General features: G+C 42.9%; 1 protein-coding gene across 2 annotated transcripts in view; it reads left to right on the forward strand.

The window, feature by feature from the left end:
- The first annotated feature begins 5,642 nt into the window (after window positions 1-5,642).
- Window positions 5,643-22,052, forward strand: part of LOC140647919 (cadherin-6) — a 106,405-nt gene continuing 89,995 nt past the window's right edge. For both annotated transcript variants that reach the window (XM_072853132.1, XM_072853130.1), the window contains exon 1: window positions 5,643-5,834. The gene's annotated coding sequence lies outside the window, so the exon portion shown is untranslated. The remainder of the gene's footprint in view (window positions 5,835-22,052) is intronic.

The raw sequence follows: 22,052 nt of genomic DNA on the forward strand, positions 1-22,052 counted from the left end.
CATTTCTTGAAAAATACTTATGTGCATTTTGTAAAATATTCCCAAAGCACCCAAAACTTTGACAGAGCTGGCAAAATGGCATTGCCTTCTAATTCAACTGCAATAACATTGCACAGGGAAAGGAGTAACATCTACAGATTCTGACTAGTGCCCATGACTAACAACTCCTACAACAGCAGCCTCAGAGGATCACAGATAACATTTCTGATCAGTTACAGGGAAGCTATCAAGATTCTGACTGTAGCCAAATGACTTACAGTGATATTTGGTCATGAACTGATTTTATTGTATAATGATTATTCAGCTAGAGGGATAGAATCTGATTTTCTATTTGCCGGTATCCCATGCATGCAGATGTGTGTTGGCTCCTCACTTATCCTAATGATGCAAGCTTTTGGTTTTAAAGACCATACTGGTTGTGATGTATTTGATCTCTATGGTGTTTTGAATGAAAGACGTTTCTGTCCTTTCAGGCCTCTTCTATGGCAAGTAGCAGTGCTAACTGCTTGTGGGAGGCCTGATTAGAGCAATTATAACTTCATGTACCTGTTGAGGCAATGAAACTCCCGAGATATTAGCTGCTATTTACATGTCTTATTTGTTATGCTCACATTTTTATGCTTCTGTCAGGATTGATCAATCAGACATATCGGTAATGCAGAGGTGAAGGACTCCCTTACTGTCATTCTTAACAGCAGAGTTTCCTTGTAGTTTGCAATGAGTGAGGGGTGAACCCTGAAGTGCAAAGGTTCAGTTCAGCTGAACATACCTAAACTAGATGTATGTGAAAATTATCTGCCACCCTTTAGCTTGTTACTCTCACAACACAGTTCTGTAATTACTGACTCCAGAAGCAACATAACAACAGCTGTTCTTGTGATATTTCAATACCACTGGAATTAGGAGAGGTAAGAAATTCAGAGGTGTATGACAGCTTTGAAAATATCTGTTTCAGTATGAGTTTAACTCAAAATAAGATTGTTTTTCCTATCCCTAGGCAAAAAAGACATGGACTAGACACCAGAGGAAAAATTGGGGGAGTGCCACGATGGTCAGGATTATTCAATTCAGAAGTAATAGCTATTTCTTAAAGAAAAATGGTGCTGTTAGGAACAGTTCAGATGGACACAGAGCAGCAGAGGAATAGCTAGCATGGTAGTTAACTGGAAAATTGAATTGCCAGAACAGTTTTTAAAATAAATTCTCATCTTCAACTAGGACAAGAAGATGGAAGTTCCAGATTGTTAAGAGGAGCTACACTATTAATCAATAAATACAATTATTTTAAGGGTAAACCAAAAATGTTATTACTATTTTCTAGTTACCTTCATTTCCTGACTTTCACCACTGAAATGGGGAAAGACAGACACTTAAGAAGCCATGAAACTGCAAGAATTTGCAGTTCCATGTTCCCTACTAGGGAGGCAGCTGTGGTTCAGACAGCAAGCTAAGAAAATCCAGGCAAGTTTCATAACGTCTCCACAAAATCAGCAAGCTCTGATGCAAATTTTCCTTCTTTGTTCTTTTGTATCTCACAATGGGAATCTCTTTCACCTTAAAATGTCTATGGAATAGACATAAATGGAGTAGTTCCTCATGTGGCTTATGAAGCAACCAATCAAGCCACCACCTATTTTTCTTCATCATTTCTAGAAGGGTCTAAAACATCTAACAAACTCATATTAGAATAAGGCATTCAGATTTGCTGGAATAACTTCTTTCTCCAATTTTGGGTGCCTCATTGGAAGAAGGACATCAACAAAGAACAAAACAATTCAGAGAAGGGGAACAAATATGTAATGCAGGGTTGCATGCAATCACTGGGATCCATCTGGCAAACCATCACTCCTCCAGTGGTCCAGCAGACCAGGTGTATGAATAGGAGAAGACAGGAAAGTGGCTGGAGCTAACCTGTTTCTTTTGTATTTGCAACAGATTAGGATTAGGAAACCACAAGGGGTCAGTTTCAGTGCTATGAGAAGCATATCTCGCTTGAGGAATGGTAAATTGTGACATGTTACCTCAGCCCCTTACAGTTGCCTGGCTAATCCTTGATCCCTGCACACAGATCTACAGGACTGGGTTCAGAGACTTAGAAGACATGGCATTCAAGCTTGGGAAAGAAAAATTTTTTTAAAAAATTAATTCTATTAGCAAGAATAAATGAAAAATATGGTTAAAACTATCCAGGAGCTCATTATTTTCTTGATACTTAATATAAAACTGACACTGAAATTAAAAGGCTATAAATATAAAGCAAACAAAGAAACAAAGATACATTTATGCTGTATGCGATTCACCTGTGGAATTCATTATCACAAAAGGTCAGAAGTGTTAAACTGTGGATTTTTAAAGATTTGGACAGTGACCATGCATAGCATCCGTAATGATGTGACACCAAGTTAATAATTTATTCTACCTCAGAAATTTTGGCATCATCTGATTGCTTACCAGGTTCAATGTAAATTTTTTCCCTTCTGCCGCAGTGATGCAAAATTGTAGTCATACTCTTTTTTGGAATGTTTTCTGTCTCCCTGTGCCTCTCCTCCCCTCCCCCCCCAAAAAAAAAAAAAAAAAAAAAGAGTAGAAAAGAGTGAAAAGAAGTTATCTTAGACTGAGGTTTCCCCTTTATAAATTCAGAATAAGGTCCCTCCACATTTTTGGAAAATAAGCAGGGCTGGGAAAACTCTGAAGCGCCTGATTCACGTAAGGAGTTACAAAGTGAGACCTCCAGATTGTTTCATAGATACTGCAGCTTGTAGTGAACCACAGGTGGCTTTTCACCAGCTTCACAATTTTTCTTCTTAGTCCTTAAATCCCACATAGACATCTTCCATTGTTTGGAAACAGGATTTCTCCTGAATAGCTTAGAGAAAACCATCACATAGTCCTAGCTCATGCTGTATTTTGTTTTTGTATTGACGGCTGAGATTCACGGACATTTCGGTCACAGTCTGCAGGGTTTGGGCATTCCACAAAGACCACAGAGGCAGAAGTTGCCACTTTGGACCTTTGTTCTGGCTAATTCAGTGCTGTGTCTGTCCATGGGCAGGAATACTTGCTTCAGAGAAGAGCCACAGACAAGATAGGTGTGAGACAGTATGTCTTACATGGAGTACTCATCCTGATTTCCAAATATTGGATTGGTTCAAGAGCTGAAAAAAAGAGTTTTATCTCCTTTCCAGTCTTAGCTAGACTCATAAACATTCAGTTCTTTTTTGAATCTTCTTAAATTCTCCACCTCATGATAGGGAAGTTGATTTCAACCACTGCTCATCTTGATTAATTTTCACAAGCCTAGCTGAGCCTTTCACTCAGCTAATGTGTCAGGTACAGGACACTTCATGGGCTAATGACCTGATCTAGTCTGGGAATTCTAATATCATTATAGCTGTCAACAGAAGAGGGTTGAGGAAGAAGAGCATTGTCTTGACAATGTCCCTCAAAAATGAAAAAAAGTTTTCTTCACACAGCTATAGACTTAAAATTGCCAACCACAAATTCACATAATTAATGAGAAGATTAAAATCTCGTGCACATGCTCTGGACAACACAACAGTTCCTGTACTAACTCTTCCTTTTTGACAAAAATACAGAAGTCCATCTTGGGCATAAATAACCCTGTCCTGTCTGAGGAAATAATGCCAAAAAAAAAAAAGTCAGCCTTATTAAAGCTAACCAGAATGAGACACATCCAGGAATGAATAATGCCCAAGGAGACCTCAGGGTCAGAGTGGGCAGTGAATCAGACATTGACAATGCAATATGGCAGGGCAAAAGAAAGCCTGCAAATGCAGTCTGTCATAAAGGAGAGATAGACTGTGTCCAGAAGGCTCTCATGAGAATACTCTGCAAATAGTCACTGAGCTCCTGACCTGTCATTGCTAAAAAAAAAAAAATAATGAGGGAACTAGAGGAAGTTCAAAGAAGAGCGATCAGAACGATCTGCAGGCTGGAAAAACTCAGTTGTGTGGAAAGACTAAAATGGCCAGATAATGGCAGTGGTACCTAAGTGGCTTTTCTGGGTGATTTGCTTAAGTAGAGTTCACAAGTATATAGAAAGCAGAATCCAGCCTCTTTACAGTGCTTTGGTTTTTGTAGGTATCATACAGAGTCCTTAAAAGCCTGATTTTGCGCTGAAGAAGGAGTCTGCCAACACAGTGACTGTAGGGAATAGCTTGAAAGCTTCCTTAAGGAGCCCAGTACCAGTTTCAGGGATAACAGCTATGCTGAGTACCAGTTTCGGAGATATCAGCTATGCTGTGGAGATGGTGCTGCAGCACTGTAGAAATTACAGCACAAGCAGCAAGATCGTCACCTGAATTTCTGGTGCTCAGAGTATTTAGATTATACTAAAAGCCTTGAAGTGGTCTGGAAACAGGAGGACACAAAGGTGGCTTAGAGCCAGCACAGACCTATCCTTAAGACATACAGCAAGCAGAAATTGTGAGAGGTGGGTAAGAGGATGGGAAGAAAAAGAAAAAAAAAAAAAAAAAAGACAGCTTAAGATTGACTAGCAGGAGAAAAAAAATACATCATAAAGGTCAAACCTAAGACTGTGGAGATGTGAGAGGCAAATGGCAGAAAGCTTCACTTCTTGTAACATTTGCCATGAATCTTAAGGGGACACCAGGCAGCTGAATTGGAGTGGACTCTAGTCAGGTAAATAATAAACTCGCAGGCAATTTCCATCTTGTTTAATATTTAGGTTAAAACACCTAAAGCTTTATTTAAGGCTAGACTTGGGGGGGGGGGGGGGGTTGAGGCTGTACAACATGCATGTGTGCAGAGGGGCTCCACGAGTCCCACGGCAAAAGCCGAGATTTCAGTTCTTTCTGCATTAAGATTAGTCATAACCTCGTGAGTGGGGAGCCCTCTGGGAAGAGGGGGCCCGAGCAAAGGCAGGCACCTGGAAAATCCTCCTCCGCTGCTTCCCATTCACAGAGAAACCGCCACATGTGATCACCCCCCCAAAGTGCCATCTCCATTAATAATTCACTGAAATTCTCGATTCATCAAGTCCAGGAAGTTCCCGGCAAGTGTGGGAAAAGACCAGTCGGGCATCTCTGGTGTCAACAGCAGGACTTAAAAACGGCTCCGAGGATGCGAAACCGCACAGCACAAACACACAGTTCACAACAGAGGAGCATGCCTCTCCCTCCTCTTTATCCCTCCCCCCCCGATTTTATCCTGGTATAGCTTTTACTATCACTACGAAACGCTTAGGAAGGAGCGAGCTGCTCTCCACCTCAAGCACGGAGCGGCTCTCGGGGGGAAGCGGGGCTCCGCAACACAGCCCTCCCCCTCCGCCCTCCCACCGCATTCACTTGCAAATCCCTGCCCGCCCGCAGGAGCCCTCTCCGCGCCCGCGCCCTCTCCGCGCCCGCTCCGCGCCTCCCCGTCCCCAGTGCGGCAGCTCCGGCGGCTCCGGCATCCGCAGCGCCAGCGCCAGGAGTGCGTGTGCGTGCGTGTCTGTGCGTGTGTGTGTGTGCGCGAGTGTGTGTGTGCGCGAGTGTGTGTGTGCGCCTAGCAGGCAGGCAGGCAGGCAGGGAGGGAGGGAGGAGTTTGGCTTTTTTTTTCCCCTTTCCCTCCGCCCCCCCCGATTTTTTTTTTTTTTTTTTAATTAATCAGGAGCACTGAATGGAAACCAATCAGATAGAGAGCCCCCTCGGCTTGGGCTGCCTGCATTCTGGAGTTAAAAAGTGCTGCTGGCCGAGCGGCAGCCCCAGTGAGAGGCGGGGAGGCTGAGCGGCGGGGAGAAGGGGCCGGGGGAGCCGCGCTGCCGCCGCGCCGCCGACCCGGGCGAGGCTCGGCCCCGTCGCGCCTGCTTGCCGGTAAGGAGATGCGGCTTTGCACTTCTTTAGGAGCAAGTTTCAACTGTCACCAGGCAGCTGCCTCCTTCCCTTTTTCTTTTTGCCGTGCTTGGGAATGCTAATTAAGGGGGGGAGGGGGGGGGAGCCAAGCACTTATTTTGCAAAGTTGGCAGCTGTCTTGCGGAGGGCTCTGCGCCCCACCGCCGCGCCGGGGTGTCCCCCCCCGGGGCTCCGCGGCGTGCCCGGCGGCTCAGGGGCGTGTGGGGACCACGTTTGCTGTCATTTTAAGTCAGGCGAAGGGATGCGGCGTTTTCCTGGGAATTGTCGCCAGCAAGACACTTCGGTGGAGGGGAGGTGGTGAGAGCGGGAGGAGGGTCGCGTGTGTTTGGAAGGGAATAATAATAATAATAATAGTAATAATAATTAATAATAACAACAATAATAAAAGGAGAAGGGTGATAAGTAACTAGAAAATAATAATAGAAAAACCTGTCTCGGTTTCTTGCCTAGTTGCTGTGAAATGGATACAGGGCAAAACCCTTCGGATCACGAGCAAAATCCGAGGCAAAGTGCAGAGCTGAATGTAGAGCACAGATGAAATGAGGCTCTCCCTCAGCAAAAAGAAGGGGGCAGAGGGGGCAGATCCAGGGACGTTACAGGAATTGACAAATGTGAAATCTTTTATTTGATAAAGGAGTGATGGAGGTGGTGGAAGAAAGGGGGTAGGCGTACAGGCATTTTACAGGAGAGAAGTTGGATAATTGCAGAAAGAAAGCACTGAATTTGGTTATGTTGTAAATGTTTCTAAGGAGCTGGTAACATACTTTGTATGTCAGATAGATTGAACTATTTATATATTCACATGTATATAACACCTACATGCACACACAGAGAAACCAATGCACAGTATGTATACTATATATATATGTATTCTTATGCAAAAGGTTGAGTCAAGAGATAAGCAATAGCAGTAGAGGTCAGTGGCTGTGGAAAGAAGTCTTGTCACTGCTGCAATAAAATCCATATTTTATGGAGAGTTAAATGCAGTACTTTGTAAGTGCAAGTGGATGGTCACCTAAGTAACTCCTGATGACATTCAAGGATCAAGAAGTTTAATGACCAAAATTACTCCCAGCACGATGGCACAGCTGCTACTTTTATACAAACCGAGAAGATGGGGCACCTTTTTCCTTGTACTTGTGTATGATGTGGGATTTTAAAGTTCTGTTAGCACTGCATGGGAGATTGTGTAGCAAAAATTACTTACAGAGTGTAAGGTCAGTCCTTTCTCCAAATTTACTGTTCTTCTAGCGCAGCTGGAATAGAGAGTACAGTTGTTCCTGTCTATTCAGGAATCTGTGAGGACGGTACATACATCCTACATGTGTACTTCACGAGCTATGTGCATGAACATATGCACAAGGAGAACACTACAATCAAGAGCAAGGTTATTTCCATCCCCTTTTGTCATAGGACCATGTGTAATAGCACCCTGGAAATAACATAATTCCAAGGGAATAAGATTGCTTGAATGTGCAGACCTCTTTGGTTTTAATCAAAATAGACGTAACTCTCTAGTCAAGGTAAAGGCTTATCTCATGTATTTGCCGGACTGAAATCTCTATTATGCAGTCAGTTCTGTTGCAAAAGTGCTTGCATATTACTTAAAACATTCCATAAAATTGATTAACATCTGTTCCTGAGCAATATAATGCTATGGGCAATGGTGCATCCCTATTCCTTTCTTTTTTTTCTAATTCCTGTTTAAAGGCAATAAGTTTGCATGTCACAGGAGAGTCGGGTAGGGCTTGGAGGCTTGTGATCAAGATCAAGTAGATTCCTTTATCATGGATATATACAGTTTTAAAGGCCTGGCAGCAATGACACAATTGGATAGCTCCTTTAAACAGCCCAAACATGCTAATAAAGACTGCAGGGCTGAATCCCTTTTTCCTCTCCTCTCAGATGTTATCTGACACAGCACCGGTAAATATATAATCTCATATGCTTCTGGCTTTCAGCTGCACCATAATCTTTCTGGACATATTTCTAGTGGCTTGCAGTTGACTTTTGAGCTGGGAGAGGGAGGGGGAAGGCAGCCAGTCTTTTCAGAATAACGTAATCAGAGGCAGCAATAAATTTTTTTTTTCAGGGAAAATGGCATTGATTCAGTCCTGTTGTAGTTCTCTGCAATTATCCTTTTCAGCCATTTAAGGAACTGGGGTCCCCATAGAGACTTATTAGTCCCTCTAGGTATTTTAGCTTTCACACCAGTTCACAGCTCTTGCATATCTCCATGCCAGCACTCTAAAGATTATGTTTATAGACACGGTCATCGTTTTCTAACCAAGTTGTTCAGCTGGAAATATGCATCTTAACTTCTGACTCTTCCTTCCCTCCCTGGCACAGCTCTCCCATGCAAACGTTAACCTGCTGCTCAAGGCAGCCTTCCCTTTCATAAAGTTTGCATTTTGCCATCTGCTGTTTCAATAATATTTAGTTGAGAGACTTCCTTGAAAGCAAAACACACACATTAAACACACGTTAAAAAATGTTGTGGGTTTTTTTTTCTCTCCTTTCTGCTGAAGATCTCGAAACTGCAAACTTGATAGAAGTTATGAACGTGCCTGTGCTTCTCACCAGCCGAGATCCTGCCAGAGCACCTTCTCTGTGCGAGCAACCCTCTACTCAAGGGCATACTGAGTTCCTCAGGGCAGGATCCTCCCCCCAGTCCTCTGTCCCCTCAGGTCTCCTACACGATTTTTGCTTTGACTGAAGATTTCAGCACACCGATCTGCTGCTTGTTAATAGACTCCTGCAATATTTCAGGGTTTGGAAGGAATTGCTGCTGGGTTTTCCAGTGGATGCCTGTGTCCTGCGTAGTGGTCAAGCAGATCTAGAGGGCATTGACATTTATCTGTTGTTAAATTAGATGGTGGTCTCCGTCTCTTGTTTAACTGAACTTTTTCATGTGCCGTCTGCCCTTTGTTGACTACTTTTAAAGTATGTTCCCTTTCTAGTGCAATCTTGTAGCATTATGGCTCAAGATGGGCAGGAAATTGCTTATGGATCTCCTTGGAAATGGTGGCTAATTACTAAAATGAAAGGTAGCTGAAATCTATAAAAATGAGTGGGTAGAATCCGTTGGAAACAGCAGGCCCCACTGTGATGGTGCCTCATCTTGCATAATGGTTGCAATTCCTCTAGTGGCTCTGCTGCAATTATACCAGAATAAAGTAGAATTGGTTTTCAGTATCTTTTGATTATCATAAGCGTGTGGGAAATGCCATGGAGGGGCTGTGCCTTGGAAGCTGGGTGTTAGGGAGACTTCTTCATTAACCCATTAAAGACCTAGTTAGCTGCACTAACTGTTCCGATTTTTCCAAAGGCTTTGCATCATTTAGGGTTTGCTTCTTTTTCCTTTTCTTTTTCCTAAATAATTACTTGGATTCACAACTCTCAGAAACAGGGCTGATAACAGTTGTGATTATCCTGACTGCCATGTGGGGCCAAATTCAGTACCTTTTCAACATAAACCTCTAAAGTGAGTCTCCCATCCTGCACATGGACCGAACGGCTCTGTGTGCCGCCGAACCCAATCTCTTCTGCTGACTCTATGCAGGATTCAACTTGCAGTATAAACACGGTTCTCAAGCTCCAATGTGTTCTGGTTGAGATAAAAATCCAGTAGCAGCTGGTTTGCTCATGCTGCTTGCTTGGTCGTGGCAGCCCTTTCCAAGGGGTCTGGAGAAACCGGGCTCTGTGAGAAGAGAGGTTTTATGACATCACGCCTTGTTTCATTTGGGATGGGGAGAGACGAGATGTAGAGGGAATGTTTAGTGTGATTAAACCCAGCTGTTATCTGTCTTTATTGCTTAACAAAAGGTACAGGGCAGATTATTAGTCCCTGTCTGAGTTTTAATAACACCCTTGAAGAATGCATAATTAATGCAAAACATCAGCAGAAAAAGTCATCCTCTCTGGGTTGTGTTGTGAGTGACACTGCAGTGAAACTAGATGGAGAAAGTACTGGATAAAAGCATTTTTAAAGTTTGAGTTTGAGTACTTCTCTTCACATCCATTTGGGTTTTTCTTGCTGTAAATCTCAGCTTAAGAGCTTCTCTCTCTTCTTTCCCCAATGACTGGCCGATATCTATTGGGAGTCCATCCAGCCTCAGGTTCCTAAGCTTCTTTAGGGTACTGCTGTGTGTCCTAATCCTGATCACCCATCAGCGGCTTCCCTTCCTTATTTCAGGCAGTGTTATCCCTCCTTGCACCCGTGACCATCTCCTGTACATACTCCAGGTGTGGCTGGTTGCCAACATTGTCTTCCACTTTATTTATTTTCCTGGTTGTGCACTTGGCACTGAAAGGCCCAAACAAATACTGTGAATGTTTATATTTATGCTTTTGTTTGTTTGTTAACTGGGGCATTCCCAGAAGAAATGGGATAACTGTAGTTCAGGACTGTTTAGAGTGGTGTGAATTAATGTTACTGGTTGGTACATCCAGTCTCGTGGAGCTGCTCATTCCTTGAGTATTTTCCTCTTTCAAAACAAACCAGAAAAGACAGTTTTTCGTGCAGCTGCAACCCCCTTAGCAGCAGTGAGGAGCAATGCTGACGGGGAAGGGAAACTGCGTCTTTCTGGTGAGGGGAGCCTGCAAGTCCTGCCAGGATGGAAAAACCATGTCTGGCATGGTGTCCTTCTTGAGTTATGGTGCTGGACCTCCAAAAAGAAGCTTTAAGTGAAGAAGTGATTGCTTAACTGTGCCAGTGCCAGAGCACTTGATAGCACTGTGCTGAAACATCCAAGATTACACTGATACTGCATTATCTTTCTTCACACCCAGCCACAAGACACCTTCTCCATACTCTCCTCTTTGCCAAGCACACAGACAAAAGCGCATATACGTTTCCATCTGGTCGCATTCAGGAACAGTGCCAACCTTGCTACATTTTAAGCAACCTGTTCAATAATGGCTTTATTCTGGTGTTGTGGGCAGATATTTTATGGATTAATTAGCCTGTCTTGTCAGGATATACATATGTATTTAAATATAGTCAGAAAGTGCTTAGTTCTAGCCAGAATGTGACTATTAGGTTTGATTTGCAACATAAATACCCATCGTAACCCCTCAGCTCTTCCCTAGTGACACACCGCAATGCACAGGAGAGAGCACTTTATGAATGAGATTGGTCCTGTACTATCTGGGTACCTTAATTCCTCTCAGCTAAACTAATTCCATTATCTTGCTGTAATGTTTACAGCTGCCTGCGAGATAATTGGTGGTGTGTCTTTCCAGCATTCCCACTTCTGCATCTGATTGCAGAGCCAGAGCAGGAGGACCTAGGAGAAGGGTCAGCAGGAATTGAAAATTAGCGCAGAAATTAAACACTAGTTGTGTTTCCCCAGGTACTGCAGGTGTGTGCTTCTCTGGGTGTAAGGCAGAGCCGCCTACTCCCTAACTGCTGCATTTCAATTGTCAGTTAATAGCATCTATAAGCACAAAGGCTGCTTAATCAACACGATCATTAGCATGTAGCTCTGCTTTGGTGTGAAGGATAAGACCAAACTCAAAGAAAATACTTGCCTCTGACGGTAACTCCACTTTGCGTTCTCAAATATCACGGGGATCCAAACCTGTCCTGCGTGTGAGGCGGTGGGATGGTGGGAGAACCACACACGCCTGTGGTCCCAACCAGGGTGCTGACACCGTGCAGCATGGGGGCCAGCCTCCGTACTGACACTCTCACCCGAGAGAAGCCCTCTTGCTTAGAAAGATATCCATGTGTCCTCCTCCCTCATCCCCCCCAGTTCCAATACATTAACAAAAATAATTAAAAGCATGGTTGCTTTTAGTTTTGCCCTAAGCATTCAGGTGAAATCTGTTTCCTCACTGAATTGATTCTCTTTGAGTGCCTGGTGGTTTGTAACTTTAGGGTGTCATTAGTCTGGCAATATTATTTGACAAAAGCATCTTCATGGACAAAAAGAAAATGAAATAGCTTATAGTATCCTGCCAAATAAAAGAACACTATCGTTGTGAGATGCTCTGTGGACATTTGGGAGTCTTGCTTCAAGTAAGGGACAAGGCATAGTTGATCGACATGGGGCCTTCACTCAAAAGCTGTTCAAGTATTCCACAATGTCTAAAAAATACGTCTCCACCACATGGCCCCCCTACGAGACTGGCCTGTATAATTGGCCTTGTTTTACAGCAGGGGGAAGCAAATCACAACGGAGGTGAGTGACTTGCCGAAGGTCACACGAGGAGGCCATAGCACAGCAGGGATGCTGAACCAGGATCTACAGCAAGTACTGCTTGCAGTCAACTCTCCTGCCTCTCTGCTGCTCACTCGAGTTGTTGGAGCTGATCAAAGAATGGATGGGGAAAAAAATTAGATCGGGTCTCTTTTTCATCCAAAAGAAAGCCAATTATTTTTCTCAAGGACTCCTTGCAGCCGCTTTGACACTCTCTCCCCAAAGGATTTCCTGGATGTTTTTTGCTTGTTTGTTCAGCCATGTTCTGTGTGGAGGGGAAGGAGGAGGCTGGGTAGCTCCAGAGCCGTCTGGGACAAGACTGAATATCTTATTCCCAGGAGAAAGTAATCTGAGCTGTCCCCAAGCAAGGTGGCGGTGACCTTCCTCTCTGCGTTGGCCCAGCTGGACAGGCCACAGAGTTTCTTTATCATTCCCTGCCTTGTCCATTCCCACCTACTTATGCCTGTGGGAGAGAAGGGGATAAAAAAGTCTCATAAAAGGCTGCCTTTTCTGCATGCTGCTGCCTGTGGTTTGGGGCAGCCAGAGGTCACACTGCACTCTCTTGTTCACCTCCATGCCTGTACGAATTCATTTCAAAGCACCCCTGCTTTCTAAACATCTAAGGAGTATTATTCCTAGTGCATAGATATGAAGGTGAGTCAAAGGAAAGTTACTTGAATAAGGACGTGACACACACAAATACCTCTGGCATGGGTATTGGTCCTACTATAAATAAATAGAGGGAGAAGTAGGAAAAGACACATAAAAGACACATTAAATTTACAAGTTATATGGCAGGGTTAGATCCAAATAGTACCAGGTTCTGAGCTGCGTCCCACCTACTATGCCCTAATGCTTTTGAACCTGGCCTCGCAAACTGATCGACCACTACAAGAATTCAAGAGAGCCTATTTCCTCATTTTCACAGCGCGAAGAGTGCTCTGGGAGATCACAGAGCAGGAATATATAGAGTTAGAATCCCTTTCAGGGAGCAAATTCCTTTTGTGAAATTGGTGCTCAATTTAGCTGTCACTGCTGAAAGGGAAAAAGATGCAGAAGCAACTTTTAAGTCCACCAGCCACATCCCTTTAAGCAATCCGTGCTGCACCAACCGGTTTTATAAAACTGTATTTCATCTAAACTCCATTTAAGTCTAAATAATATTAATGCTCAGCTATGGTATTTCCCTTCTCACTGCTGATAATTGCCATGTTATTTCTGCTATAAACAAAGCAGTATTCTTCTCTCTCTCTGCCCTATCATACCTGGTCCCAGAGCAGTTTACTTTTAAACATACCAATAAACTGCACTGAAGTCCACAAGACTGTTTGAATACTGAAGTGCCTTCCTGGATCAAGATGTCAGGATCTTGTAATGATGTGTTTACAACTTTGCAATTATTTCCATGGTGACCAAACCATGACCTCCAAAAATATGTATACTTGGTGTCCCTAAATAGTAGACTAGGAAAAGTGGGGATGAAAAAAAACCTGTGTAAGGAATGATCATCATTTCCCATTGAAGCCCCTTCAGCAATATAGCCCTGGCTCATTTGTACAGCATGGAGATGGATCCTCTGCTGTCTTTCTGCTTCCATCAGCAGCTGGGAGCAGTTGCAGCAGGGATGCAGAGGCCTGGACTGAGATTGTCACTTGCTGGCTGGGTCTGCTGGAACATAGCAGGAGCATCTTTCCTTTGTGCAAGTGTCACTGTGCGTTACGTCTCTAAAGCCAATTCTTAGCTCAGATTTTTCCTTCTGGTGCCTGTGTCTTCAGGTCATCTGCACTTAAGAGGAAGCAGTGCATAAGCAATCCGAGGAAAAACTCTGGCCCAGTGTATCTTATTTGTTAATATTTACAGCCATCAGCACAATTCTGCAGACAATATAATCTCAAGCCGCTTTGAAATTCAGTGCCTTTCAGAGCAGCGTTTCCCATCAGAAACAGAAGTGTGCACTCTGATTTGTAGAAAGGATTTCTCAAAGCTACTTGATATCGCAGTTACTTTAAGGTATGACAGAGTTTTCCTTAGCAACAGGTTGTAATTTCAACCAGGCTGGTAAATGTGAGGTCAGAAGCTGGTTGCTGCAAATCTAGGAGGTTAAAATATACTGCACATCTTTGTTTCCTGTTGCAATACCATCCTGAATCCTTGATGAGCAAAAGTAAACACTGGGGTTACTCAGGAACAGTTTTTGTCCTCTTGGAATGGCTCATTTAATATGAAGTGTATTTTGTGTTTATTACAGAGGTATTTATGTTTGGTCAAACTGGCATTAAAACAACTGGCATTATAACACCGGCTTTAAAACCTCAGGTGCAGATTTAGTTTCGAGCCCTGACCCGAGCAAGTATCTGTTACATCTTAGAGGCTGCAGGTCATCGCGGGATGGAGCTGCTGGAGCAGCGGTGCCACCTGAAGAAGGAGGGGGGATGAGCAGCAGGCGTCCTGACATGGGCAGGCATCCTAGCCCCAGGAGGCAGCCAGAAAACTTACTTCTGGAGGCTGAACTTAGCAATGGCGAGCACATAGACTAGATGGCTACCAGTGACCACAGTAAGTGTTTGACTGGGGCCAGGTTGGTGCAATCCAAAACACCAGAGGTCTTTTGTTAAGTGCCAAACTTAGTGTGCTTGGCTACCACAGTGTCAAAAAGTACCAGATTATGGCAGTGGCAGCAGTTTCCAGCTCTGGGAATGGTGGGGTGAGCACAAGGAGGAGACATTCAGCCAGCTGGTGCTTAAAGTCCCATTCTGCACTTCCTTTGAAGGTGACATGGTGGAAGGTTTGATATTTTTTATATACGTCACTGATGGTAGTGCAGGACTCATGGTTATCCCAGCTTTATTTACAGGATGTGCTGTATAAAGGGTAATGAGGATGTGTTTTCAGACACCACCCAACCTTGTATGTTCTCCTTCCCTTACATATTTCTCTTCTTCCATTGGACTGTTTTATGCTCATCTGTTGTTTTATAAGGTAACGATCTTTTGCCCAGCCCTGTGCACATTGCCTCTGGGAAGACAAGGCACGCCAGGAAGCCAAAAGTTCAGTAGACATCAGTATGGTGGAAGTTGGTCTTTGTCCTCAGACGGTGCGTCACGGGGCTGGATGAGCTTGCTCTGTGCTTGCTGTTTTATCATTGACTCCGACTGTCCGAACAGAGCAAAGAGACCAAGCAGGATTCAGCTGCAAGCTGGGATAGGATGAATTATTGTAAATAACTGAGCTGAGCCATTAGAAATAAGTTGCTAATGTAAGCAAGATTAACTTGATGTGCTGCCTAAAATGAGATATTAGAGATGATATGGGAGAGAGAGAAAACTTTTCATTTAGATGGAAACAGGACTGATTAATTAAGCAGTAACGAACAAGGAACCTTGCCTTGAATTGATATGAGGCTTGCAGTGCTAATTTAACATAAAGTACAGCTCCCAATTTGTTATTAAATTAAAATGGCTTTTAAAATTGTTTACTTTTTTTTTTTCCTTATCTGCTTCTGTGTGGCAAAATGATTATTCTGGCTAGTTAGAGAAACCAATCAGAGCAACAGAAAGTGTAGGTTGAAGGGGGGAAAGATTGTACTGTTGTGTAATTAAGAAATATACACTAATATCCATGACATCATGAACAAGCACTTCAAAGTAGTAAATGTGCTCTGTATTGCATATTAAACGAAACAATTAGCATGCTAACAAGCTGCTCTGGACATACAGTGAAAAGGCATTGCACTTAAGGAAATGACTGCTTTTTTTTTTTTTTTTTAAGTCTAAAGATCTGCTCACCTGACTGACAAATATTATTACGGAATAATGAGGAAGAAACATTTCTCCTTCTTCTTCCTTTCACCTTTCTTGCAATTTCCAAAGCAGTTGTAATTTGGCAGACTTTGTGGTTACCCCATACAAGGGAATTTTTGCTACCCCCATCAAAGTATATGATGAAAATACGAGACACTGTGTGTGATAGACAAATCCTATGGAACAACAGGGAAAATAACCTTGTAGCGACATTGCTTTTTTAGTCTCAAACAAGTTTTACTCTTGACAGGAATGATTCTATGCAATTTATTGTAGGATAGCTCAACAGTAGCAATTTGTCATGCATTGTGATGTAATTTGATGGGTTCATTTCTTAAATGAGTTATGGATTATGGATTACCTCTGTATATCAACAACAGAGCTGTATCTTCTATGTAAATATTCCCTCAACTTTTCCTTCCTCTTCCAATCCATTTTCCATCATACAGAGATGACTTTTCTTCCATCTAATCTTTCTACTAATAAGGTGTTTAATAATTTAGCAGCCTAAAAAATGAGCATATTTCAAAGGAGTTGGTATCAATGGTAGTGTAAGAGCCTCAGGCTACAAAAATGTGGATGAAGCTACCAAAGTTTTAGAGTCAGGATCCCAACTGTCTTTCTGCTTCAGGCAGCTATTTTATTAAAGTTGGTATTAAACAACACCGCCTAAGGTCTGATTAACAATTTATGACTTCCTAAGAAGGATTAGCAGAAGCCTATCAGTTTTATATTTAAATCTTAATTTATATCTAAGAGAAACCATACCCAGGTTTACGTTTTTATTATTACTACTGCTGCCTCCTAAACATTGCTTATGTGAGCATTGCAGGCACCAGTTTGTTGTACTGATCTTTTAGTACTGCAACCCCTCACACGTGTCAGAGTCAAAAATGGCCTCTTGCATCACGCGATGGGCTTGATCCTGCAAAATGACGGCCGTTGTCTCTTCCTGGCCTCAGTTGCTTTTCACTGTCCCTGAAGTCCATTGGGACGGAGGGTGATCGGCACTTGGCAGAGTCAGGCTGAGATCTGCAAGCCCAGGAGCTGAATGTTGTCCAGCTAACATTACTTTAGAGAATGAAATCCAGATGTACGTGACCAAGGCTTGCCTGACGTACCTTCCCAGAGAGGAATTTTCCTTTTTGACGTTTACTTTGTGCAACTAGTTGCATCTCTGTCTCAGTGATGTTTTTCTTTAAGCCTCCCAGCCCTGCTTATTAGGTTATTGCCGGGCAGCCTCTGCTAGGAGAGGAGGCAGGGGGTGATGCTGCTGCTATATTCTGGGAAGCGATGGAGCAGGAGCTGTCGCTTTTTGCTATTACAGAGGCAGCCCAGGAAGGAGTGTGCTACCAGGTGGAAGGGGGTGGGGAGTAGATACCAGCAAATCTGCTGGCCAAACTTTGCTCACTCTCCTGAGTATAAAATCAGGCCAAAGACATGCAGCTTAGTGGAACAGAGTGGAATTTATTCCACTTCTGGCAAAGCTATTTTTGATTTTTTAAATTTTCTTTTTAATGTTCAGATAAGAAAATAATAACAATGGTCTGTTCTCTTATCTATTTCCAAACTGACCTTGTGCCCCCCCTTGACTTTGTCTTCTCCAAGTTCAGCTGCTTCAGAAAATTGTATGGCATATTTTCTTTTATTCCCCTGTGTATTTCCATTTCTGATACTCTTCAGTGGATTTAGCACTCCTTTCACCAAGGGTTGGATGTGGTGGTCGTAGCCTGTAGAGCTAAGGGAAAAAATTGTCAGCTAGGGGCTATGAGCTCCACTGGCTCACAGCAAGGGAGACGTTATTTTTGTCCTCTTGAGCCGCCCTAGTCAGTAAGACACTAAAAGGCTCAAAAGAAATGCTGATATTTAAGCATCTTCATTGCTTTATTTGAACTTTCAACATCTCCATGGCTTTTCTTTTAATCAATAGCTTAGTTTTTGTCTTGGACTCGAGGGCTTTAAGTTTTAAAATACTAGAGCCATAATCTGAAAACTGCTGGTTCTTCAAAGCAAAAATGAGCATTAACACATTCAGAGGAAGATTTCTCATTTTCCTGGCTTTTCAGGATGTGATAAACTGAATTTTAGTTTTAGGGCTGCATTCACATTTCAAGGATCTGCTGTTAGAAGGACTCTGAGAACCGCAATCAGAATATTTTCTTGTGGCACTTGCATTCAGCATGTGCTTGTGGGCCATTGCTGTCAGTGGGATTTAAGAAAATGCTCAAAATATTGTGCTGAATCAGGGACTGAGCAGTACCTGTGAGGACTAAGGCCCTTAGATTCAGGATTAGCAACACTCAGGGTTTCTATTTTATTCTTAGTTCTGACTGAAATTTTATCTAGTCACATTCTCAGTCAAAAGAGGACAAATGAATATTATTCCGTTGACTTCCAGGGAGCTGTAATGATAAAGATGAGCTGAAAAACTGGACCAAGCAAGCAGAGGAAAACGTATGAATAAATTACCAACAATGGACATGCCCAGGACCTGAGAGCAGTCAGCTCCCCACTCTCTCCTCACTCTCCCGTTAAAAAATCCTCAGCCATGTAGCCAGAGAGCAGGAGCGGTATCATGGGACTTCTGTGGCCAGTGACACAGCAAACAGCAGTGCGAGCAAATAGTTCATACTTAATCTGTGTGATGAATTATTTATCCAAACTATTCTACAGCAACATATTATTATTTATTTGTATTACATTAGTGCCCACAGGTCCTAATTGCGTGAAGCAGTGCTCTAACTTAATAGAGTCCCAGTTGGCAAATATGTTCAGAGAAATCAGTCTTGGTTGCAGGATTATTTGACCAAAATGCGGCTAACTTTGCAGCAAATCCTATTAGAACAGAGTCCTTAAGTGAGTTCTACCCTGTAATAGAGGTGTAAGTTAAACATGTCAGCTATGCTTTTGTCCAATTAAAGCACACCTATTAAAAACAATAGCTAAGTGCCTACTATATTATGATTCATTCTGTAACCACTGGAATGATTTTAAAGTCTTCTGTGTACGGAATTTTCAGGTGAGGTTAATGTGATTTTTCACTCACAATGATGGCTTCTTGGTTCCCTTAAATGAATCAGAAGTTAAAAAAAAAAAGTAGGTCTGACCATAACGCACAAGAATATCTTATGTGGAGGAATAACATGGTATCAGGCCTAATATAAGGATATTATAATTCTTTCATGAAAGGGAGAGAAAGAACTAGGAAATAAAAAGTGAGGTACAAAACATTTGCTGGGAACTCCTGGAGGTCAGTGGAGACCATAATACATGCCTTCAGTGGTCTTCAGGGTAAATTCTGCCCTCAGTGTCACACATCTTTCCACTGTATTTGTGGATAGGACTGTTGCCAGGAAAATGGCCTCCTCTTTGCTTTTTCATTTTATTCCTATTCTGTGACTGCACAATCTGAACTAGGCACTAACTAATGCCTAGTTATATATAAGCTGTTCAGCCTCGGTCAGTACGTATTTTATGGTTATCCCAGGTTGCTTTCTGCAGCGAGGATAACAGAGTTTTGTGGGAAATGTTGGCTTTGTTCCACATGAGTCTGCAACAGCACGTCACAGTTTGCAGACATGGACACGGTGTATGCGTCAAAAGAACTGCTAGATGAAAAAAATCTGTCAACACCTGATTTGTACACATCTCTCAACCTCTACTTTTGGGTGCTCATTACTAATTGAGTTCCACCACACACCAATGCACTAAAATTTTCTCCTGTGGACGTCATTTCCAGGAGAATGTGTGGATATCAGCTTGCAGTAGTCAGCTGGCCTGAATCCAAACCATAAAGCCAAATACCTTCACATGATGAAGGTGTTTGGAGGCTGAACTGAGGTCCATGTTGTGCAAATGCCCTCATCTTGACATGACTGAATGAGGGAAATGCATGAAGTTGTGATCTCTTAACATCTGCTCCTGCGTTTTTTTCTGAATCTCTTCAGAATGAGCAGACACCCAGCCCTGCATCCACACACCCCAGCTTTAAATGGGTTACCAATACCCAGCTCTGCACTTTGCGGCTTGAGTCTTTCTGCTGCTTCAACCCAGCTCTGAAATGTCTCCCTCCAGGTTAGCTTGCATAAACATAAAACCCCAAATTAGCATTGCAAGCAGCCATTGCCCTCAAAAACCAGTAGTCTGTCTGTGCTCAGTGCATATTTGCCATCTGCTAATGCTTTAAAAAAAGAAAAAGAAAAAAAAAGAATCTGGGCCAAGTCCTTAATTGGAGTAAATCCATGTGTAACTCTTGTAACTTTAAGGAACTGTCATCGCCTTTACCAGCTGATGAACGGGCCTCTGCGACTGCAAAGCAGAGGATTTGGGAGCATTTGGGCTATGCATTGTTTCTGCCTGACTGAAGGGATGCCAAAGGGAGGGAGTACATTTCCGTGGAGGCAGCCTTCTGGTTGTTGTCCACTGGGGTGTATACCTACAAACTGCAAGCCTTCTGCACTTCTGACTGCTTGGCTCTAGGCACAACTCGCATACCTTGTAATATAAATACTCAGCTTTGCTTTCTCAGCTCTTCCCGTGCAAAGTCAGAAGCATGGACACCGTGCCAAAAATAGGAAGCTGAACCCTTGGTCCTGCAGAAGTGATCTCTTTAAAAGCCGAAAGCAAAGAGGGAAGAGGATGTGGGACCATCTCACCCCAGGAAGGACATTTTGGTTGTCTGTGGGATTTCTCCTCTATCAGAAAAAAAAAACCTTAAAAGATTAAAATAACAACCCTAGTTCTTTGGGACACAAGAGTGAGTATTTTGACCTGACTCCTGCTCAGGATGAGTAGCATGTGACAGCCAGGCTTATGCTACACCGTTATTATTCAGGCCACTGGCACTGGAAAAAAATACAGGACTGTCAAGGAAAGAAATGTGGAATGGTGTTTGTGTATGAAACTGCTGTTAAAATGGATTTATAAAGAATATGATTATATTTTCCTTCTAAATGTCTCTCTATTTTCAAAAAGAAAGAGAAAGAGAGACTCTTAGAATTTATCTTTTCTCCATAATACTGTGGACTGGTAGATGCCCCTGGGGGAGGGATATCTGGGAACAGGACAGAACACTCTCCAAAAGCTTGGACAAGGTAATTCAGTAAGAGTGTTTAAAAGGCCTCACAAGAGAAATTTTGCATCTTTACTTCACGGCTCAGCCTCACATGCCTGTCTCTTTCAATAAACTATTACTCTGCCATTGAGAGCACCTGGCTTGCTGGCTGGTATCACACATCTTTCAGTATGTTGATACCAACATAGCTGGTATTCCTCAGGGGACTGGCAAGCAAACGGGTTTTGAAAGCCCTCTACCTTCAAGGCCTGTACTCAAACCCCTGCTAGAACAGATGCCAGCAGTCAAAAGCATCATTAGTACCACCTAATGGCTCTTCAGAGGACTATCTAAGCAAAACAACTATTTCCATTCCCTTTCATACAGGAAAAAAAATAAATAGTGGGGGGGTTGTATTAATAGCATAATCTGTAGAGAACTTCAGTGGCACTGGTCCATGAACCAGTAGTAGAAGTGGCGTGGAGTACATCCCTGAGCTCTAGGCTCCTTGGCGAGGTGGGCTGAAGAAACTGTCATTGCTGCTGTTTATCCATTATCTGTTCTGTGGACAAATAAAGGTCTTCAGCTTCCGCAGCTGCCAGTATCTGCACTGCAGAAGCATTGTATCAGTACAGAGATTTAAAAGAAAAAAAAAAAACAAACCTCTTCCCAAGGTAGCTGATTTGCCAGGGAGGCAGGCACAGGAAGGATTCCTGAACTTTTGGGCCCCTGAGTTACTTGGAAAGCCCATAGCCTGTGTTTTGTCATATCTGCAGAGCACTACAGACAGGGGAGTCTCTTATCTCAGGGTAGAATTCACTTTTCTCACACTCTAGTCATGAAGTGAAAGACCTGCAGTGAATATACCTGATGCATTTAGGCCACATTTTTAAATCTTAAAACTTTGACTTGCAATATCTCCTGCGATGAAGGGGGAACAGGAAAGAGGGGACAAAAGACACTCACAGTTTTGCAACCACCCATTAGAGACCAGTTTTTAAAAAGGAATTGGGTAACTCAAGGTTTAAGTGTCAGTGCCCTTCCTTTCATGAGTAATCCTTACTCATGCTGAGTTCAGATTTTTTATAAAGTGTGTTTTATCACTACCTTTTGAGGTCTTTAT

This window comes from Ciconia boyciana, chromosome 2 (assembly GCF_034638445.1).
Source record: "Ciconia boyciana chromosome 2, ASM3463844v1, whole genome shotgun sequence".
NCBI lineage: Eukaryota > Metazoa > Chordata > Aves > Ciconiiformes > Ciconiidae > Ciconia > Ciconia boyciana.